We start from the raw sequence: 6941 nt of genomic DNA, 5'->3' as shown, positions 1-6941 counted from the left end.
TCAAACATTCATACAAGAGAGAATGGTATAATGAATACCCCTTGCCCCTGCCCAGTGTACTCATCCAGCTTCAACAGTTATTAACGTTTTGCCATTCTGGTTTCATCTGTCCCCTACTGTTTTGTTGTTGTTACTGGAATATTTTAAAGCATGCCAGATATTCTCTCATTTCATACTTTAATATATAGAAATAAGAGAGGCTTTAAAAATAACCACAATGCCATTATCATATCTAGTGCAATAGGCAGGAAATATTTAATGTTATTTAGTACATCATCCCTGTTCATTCTTTTAAAAAAATAGTTATGTAATTTTTTTAAAGAATTTTAAAAAATATTTATTTATTTAGCTGCATTAGGTCTTAGTTGTGGCACACGGCATCTTCGTTGCTGCATGCAGGATCTTTCATTGTGGCGCATGGGCTCCACAGAGCGCTGGCTCAGTAGTTGTGGTGCAAGGGCCCAGTTGCTTTGCGGCATGTGGGGTCCGAGTTCCCTGGCCAGGGATCGAACGTCCCTGCTTTGGAAGGTGGATTCTTAACCCCTGGACCACCAGGGAAGTCCCATTATGTGATTACTAGATCTCAAATCTCTCTTAATCTGTGATAGTCTCCTTATATGTTTGCTATATATTTTTTTGAGACTGGTAGTTACATCAGACCCCTCACCCCCACGACTGCCAGTAGTTTATCAGTTACCTATTGCATCATATGTGGGGGGCACATACCCTGTTGTCTTACTTTTAGTGATGTCAGAATTAATCAGTGGATTCTGGTCTAGTCACTCTGATCCATTCATTACAAAGTTCCTCATCAAACTTTAATCTACTGGGTTTTGCTGCCATTGATGATTGTTGCATTTATTAGCTAGAATTCTGCTATAAAGTACAGCTATTACTCACCATCTGTTTGATTGCCCTGAAACACAGACACATGATCATCAGGACTCTAGTTTGAACACTTCTGTTACTCTTTATTTCATGATACAGCCCCTTCTGTTGTTAGGCAGATACATTGACTATTATACCGAATCAAAATACATTTCTCTGAAACTTTTTACACTTTTCTCCCAGTTTTGTGTAATAGCTAATAAATATTTGACTTAAAGAGCAAGGGCTCTGCAGTCAAACAGCCTGGATAATTGGCTCTGCCACTTTGCCAGCTATAACTGTAGGTTTCTTCATTTGTAAAAGTGGGAATACAAATACGTAGTATACCCTTCTTAGGTTTGAGGATCAGATGAGCTAGATGTATGTAAAGCATTTAACGAAGTACCTGAAAAATGGAAAACATTCTATTAGCTACTTGTAATGGTGATGGTGGTCTAATAATGGGGCTATAAGACAGTAGTGTACATAATGTAATGAGGTTACTGAGAACTACCTTTAGCTCTTTCTGCTGTGATTTATTGACTAGTAGTAAAAATGAATTTCAGCATTTATGCATTCTGTGTTTTGAAGGTTATTTGGTAATGGATATCCCCTCTCCTACAATTTGCTAATGAGAAAAATAAAACAGATAATTTAAGAGATTTAACTCAAAGTAATGAATAAAAGTAGTGAAACTCATTTGTATGTAACAAGCCCTAAAATGTTCAAATTAGATCCCCATGCAGCCTAATTATGGGTTTTGGAGAACAAATTGCTTGAACAGGAGAACATAATTCACTTCATTCAAGTGTTCCTGCAAGCTGATTTGGAAGAAAAATTTAGAAACAGATTTCAGGTATATACAATTGTTAACATTCGAGATCATATTCTTGCCTTTCCTCACTGACTAGGAACTGTACAGCGGAACATTCGAGATCAGCTGTGTTTGTTTACAAAGTGATTTCTTGTTTAAAGAAAATAGCTTTACTTACTATCTATATAGACACTTGGCATTAAAGTTGCAACTGTTTGGCGGTATAAGAGTAGTTGATGAGTATGACTTGGGGGAGAGAAGTGCTGTTTTGACCTATATCAGAGATAGCTTTTTTTTTTTTTTTTTTGCAGTACGCGGGCCTCTCACTGTTGTGGCCTCTCCCATTGCGGAGCATAAATATTTACAATTGTTATATCTTCTTGGATCGATCCCTTGATCATTATGTAGTGTCCTTCTTTGTCTCTTGTATTTTAAAGTCTCTTTTGTCTGATACGAGAATTGCTACTCCAGCTTTCTTTTGGTTTCCATTTGCATGGAATATCTTTTTCCATCCCCTCACTTTCAGTCTGTATGTGTCTCTAGGTGTGAAGTGGGTCTCTTGTAGACAGCATATATGTGGGTCTTTTTTTTGTATCCATTCAGCCAGTCTGTGTCTTTTGGTGGGAGCATTTAATCCATTTACATTTAAGGTAATTGTCGATATGTATGTTCCTATTCCCATTTTCTTAATTGTTTTGGGTTTGTTATTGTAGGTCTTTTCCTTCTCTTGTGTTTCTTGCCTAGAGAAGATCCGTTAACATTTGTTGTAAAGCTGGTTTGGTGGTGCTGAACTCTCTAAGCTTTTGCTTGTCTGTAAAGGTTTTAATTTCTCCATCAAATCTGAATGAGATCCTTGCTGGGTAGAGTAATGTTGGTTGTAGGTTTTTCTCCTTCATCACTTTAAATATGTCCTGCCAGTCCCTTCTGACTTGCAGAGTTTCTGCTGAAAGATCAGCTGTTAACCTTATGGGGATTCCCTTGTGCGTTATTTGTTGTTTTTCCCTTGCTGCTTTTAACATGTTTTCTTTGTATTTAATATTTGACAGTTTGATTAATATGTGTCTTGGCGTGTTTCTCCTTGGATTTATCCTGTATGGTACTCTCTGTGCTTCCTGGACTTGATTAACTATTTCCTTTTCCATATTAGGGAAGTTTTCAGCTATAATCTCTTCAAATATTTTCTCAGTCCCTTTTTTTCCTCTTCTTCTTCTGGAACCCCTATAATTCGAATGTTGGTGCGTTTAATGTTGTCCCCGATGTCTCTGAGACTGTCCTCACTTCTTTTCATTCTTTTTTCTTTATTCTGCTCTGCAGTAGTTATTTCCACTGTTTTATCTTCCAGGTCACTTATCCGTTCTTCTGCCTAGTTATTCTGCTATTGACCCCTTCTAGAGTATTTTTAATTTCATTTATTGTGTTTTTCATCATTGCTTGTTTCATCTTTAGTTCTTCTAGGTCCTTGTTAAATGTTTCTTGCGTTTTTTCTATTCTATTTCCAAGATTTTGGATCATCTTTGCTATCATTATTCTGAATTCTTTTTCAGGTAGACTGCCTATTTCCTCTTCATTTGTTAGGTCTGGTGGGTTTTTATCTTGCTCCTTCATCTGCTGTGTGTTTTTCTGTCTTCTCATTTTGCTTATCATACTGTGTTTGGGGTCTCCTCCTTGCAGGCTGCAGGTTCGTAGTTCCCGTTGTTTTTGGTGTCTGTCCCCAGTGGCTAAAGTTGGTTCAGTGGGTTCTGTAGGCTTCCTGGTGGAGGGTACTAGTGCCTGTGTTCTGGTGGATGAGGCTGGATCTCGTCTTTCTGGTGGGCAGGTCCATGTCTGGTGGTGTGTTTTGGGGTGTCTGTGGACTTATTATGATTTTAGGCAGCCTCTCTGCTAATGGGTGGGGTTGTGTTCCTGTCTTGCTAGTTGTTTGGCATAGGGTATCCAGCACTGTAGCTTGCTGGTCGTTGAGTGAAGCTGGGTGCTGGTGTTGAGATGGAGATCTCTGGGAGATTTTCGCCGTTTGATATTATGTGGAGCTGGGAGGTCTCTTGTGGACCAGTGTCCTGAAGTTGACTCTCCCACCTCAGAGGCACAGCACTGACTCCTGGCTGCAGAGCCAAGAGCCTTTCATCCACACGGCTTAGAATAAAAGGGAGAAAAAGAAGAAAGAAAGAAAGGAAGGAAGGAAGGAAATAAAAGAACATAAAATAAAGTTATTAAAATAAAAAATAATTATTAAGAAAAAAGTTATTTTTAAAAGTAAAAAAAAAAAAAAGGACAGATAGAACCCTAGGACAAATGGGGAAAGCAAAGCTATACAGACAGAATCTCACCCAAAAGCATACACATACACACTCACAAAAAGAGGGAAAGGGGAAAAAATAATAAATCTTGCTCTCAAAGTCCACCTCTTCAATTTGGGATGTTTCGTTGTCTATTCAGGTATTCCACAGATGCAGGGTACATCAAGTTGATTGTGGAGCTTTAATCCTCTGCTCCTGAGACTGCTGGGAGAGATTTCCCTTTCTCTTCTTTGTTCGCACAGCTCCTGGGGTTCAGCTTTGGATGTGGCCCCGCCTCTGCGTGTAGGTCGCCGGAGGGCGTCTGTTCTTCCCTCAGACCGGACAGGGTTAAAGGAGCCGCTGATTCGGGGGCTCTGGCTCACTCAGGCCGGGGGAGAGGGAGGGGCACGATGCGGGGTGAGCCTGCGGCGGCAGAAGCCGGTGACGTCGCACCAGCCTGAGGCGCGCCGTGCGTTCTCCCGGGCAAGTTGTCCCTGGATCCAGGGACCCTGGCAGTGGCGGGCTGCACAGGCTCCCTGGCAGGCAGGTGTGGATAGTGACCTGTGCTCGCACACAGGCTTCTTGGTGGCGGCATCAGCAGCCTTAGCGTCTCATGCCCGTCTCTGGGGTCCCTGCTGTTAGCCTCGGCTCGCACCCGTCTCTGGAGCTCCTTTAAGCAGCGCTCTTAACCCCTTCTCCTCACGCACCAGGAAGCAAAGAGGGAAGAAAAAGTCTCTTGCCTCTTCGGCAGGTCCAGACCCCGCCCCCACCCCCCCCCCACCCCCCGCCGCTGGACTCCCTCCCGGCCAGCCCGTGGTGCACTAACCCCTTCAGGCTGTGTTCATGCCGCCAGTCCTCTCCCTGTGCTCCAACCGAAGCCGAGCCTCAGCTCCCAGCCGGTGAGGAGATAAGACTCTCGGGCTAATGAGTGCGGGTCCGGCTAACGAGTGCGGGTCCGGCACCAATCCTCTGTGCGGGAATCTCTCCGCTTTGCCCTCCGCACCCCTGTTGCTGTGCTCTCCTCCGCAGCACCGAAGCTTCCCGCCTCCGCCACCCGCAGTCTCCGCCCGTGAAGGGGCTTCCTAGTGTGTGGAAACCTTTCCTCCTTCACAGCTCCCTCCCATTGGTGCAGATCCCATCCCTATTCTTCTGTCTCTGTTTATTCTTTCTTTTGCCCTACCCAGGTACGTGGGGAGTTTCTTGCCTTTTGGGAGGTCTGAGGTCTTCTGCCAGTGTTCAGTAGGTGTTCTGTAGGAGTTGTTCCATGTGTAGATGTATTTCTGATGTATCTGCTAGTGTTGGAGGGTCTCCTGCAGAGGCGGTGGGTGGCTGTGGCTCACCGTGAGGACAAGGACCCTGGCAGCAGAAGTTCTGGAAAGTATTCCTTGGCGTGAGCCCTCCCAGAGTCAAAAGTAATGTATTTGCTCATATATGCACACAATTTTTAGAAGGATGTACGAAACTTAACAATGGTTGCCACTACATAGAGAGATCTAATTTTAGTTGTATATCTTTTTGTATTACAGAGTTTCCCCCTGCGTACATGTATTACTTTTTCAAATAGAGAAGGAAAACTAGTGTAAAATGTTCTAAATTAAAATGAGGTAAAATCTGTCATTCTATACTTCTCTTGGTCATAGGTCCAAGTTTTGGAATTGAGCAAAATAAGACTATTTTATCTTGGAAGTTTTCTGATATTTTGAAATAAATCACTAAGGTTCTGTAAATCAGGGGTCCCCAACGCCTGGGCCAAGGACCGGTAGCGGTCCACAGCCTATTAGGAACCGGGCTGCACAGCAGGAGGTGAGCGGTGGGCCAGCGAGCAAAGCTTCATCTGCCGCTCCCCATCACTCGCATTACTGCATGAACCACCCCCCCAGCCACACCACAGTCCGTGGAAAAATTGTCTTCCACGAAACTGGTCCCTGGTACCCAAAAGGTTGGGGACCACTGCTTTAAATTGTCTTTTTTCCACAGTAAATAAAAATACTTCTGTTTTAACTATAAACATTTCCTGTGTAACATGGTATCTAGAATAGATTCTTACTATCCAACTTGTTTACATTTATGAATATTGTTGATATGGCCAAATATCTCTCATTATACCAGGCCACCCTTTGGAAACTTTACTTACGTTCTAGCCTGAGAAGTTGGTTGGTTGTTGATTTAAATAATCATGTCATTCTTTGGTTCTTTGAGATTGCTATGACTAAAAGTCTTAATTAAGTGTTTTCCCACATGTGTCCTGTGACCTAATAGAGATTTGTCTCTGCGTTGACATGGATTAGTCAGAATTCTTTATAGTTCTTCAGTAAGCTGCAGATCTGCATACTGTACGTTTTTGACAGAAAACTGGCTGCGGTATTCCTCTGGTTTTTCTTCTGTAGTAGCTTTTCAAAAGAAGAAATAAGGCACTCTAGCACAATCCCATGCTGGAGACTTAAATGCCTGTTTTCGCATGCCTCATTTTTTATGGCAGGAGGCTTAGTACTCTTACCTGTGGCTTCCATACCCTTGTTCCAACAACTTTCCTTCAAAAACCCTATTCTTTGCTCTTGACATTATATTATTTACCAAAGCAAGTGTTCTTTTTTTTTAAAAGAAAATAAATTTATTTATTTATTTTTTATTTTTGGCTGCGTTGTGTCTTTGTTACTGCACGCGGGCTTTCTCTAGTTGCAGCGAGTGCGGGCTACTCTTTGTTATGGTGTGTGGGCTTCTCATTGTGGTGGCTTCCCTTGTTGTGGAGCACGGTCTCTAGGCACGCGGGCTTCAGTAGTTGTGGCTTGCGGGCTCTAGAGCGCAAGCTCAGTAGTTGTGGCTCATGGGCATAGTTTCTCCATTGCATGTGGGATCTTCCTCAACTCGGGATTGAACCCGTGTCCCCTGCATTGGCAGGCGGATTCTTAACCACTGCGCCACCAGGGAAGTCCCCGCAAGTGTTCTTTTATTAGAAACATTTGTGGCTGATTCTTGCTATTAATTAT

Source organism: Pseudorca crassidens, chromosome 10 (assembly GCF_039906515.1).
Source record: "Pseudorca crassidens isolate mPseCra1 chromosome 10, mPseCra1.hap1, whole genome shotgun sequence".
NCBI lineage: Eukaryota > Metazoa > Chordata > Mammalia > Artiodactyla > Delphinidae > Pseudorca > Pseudorca crassidens.
This window is presented reverse-complemented; position numbering follows the sequence as displayed.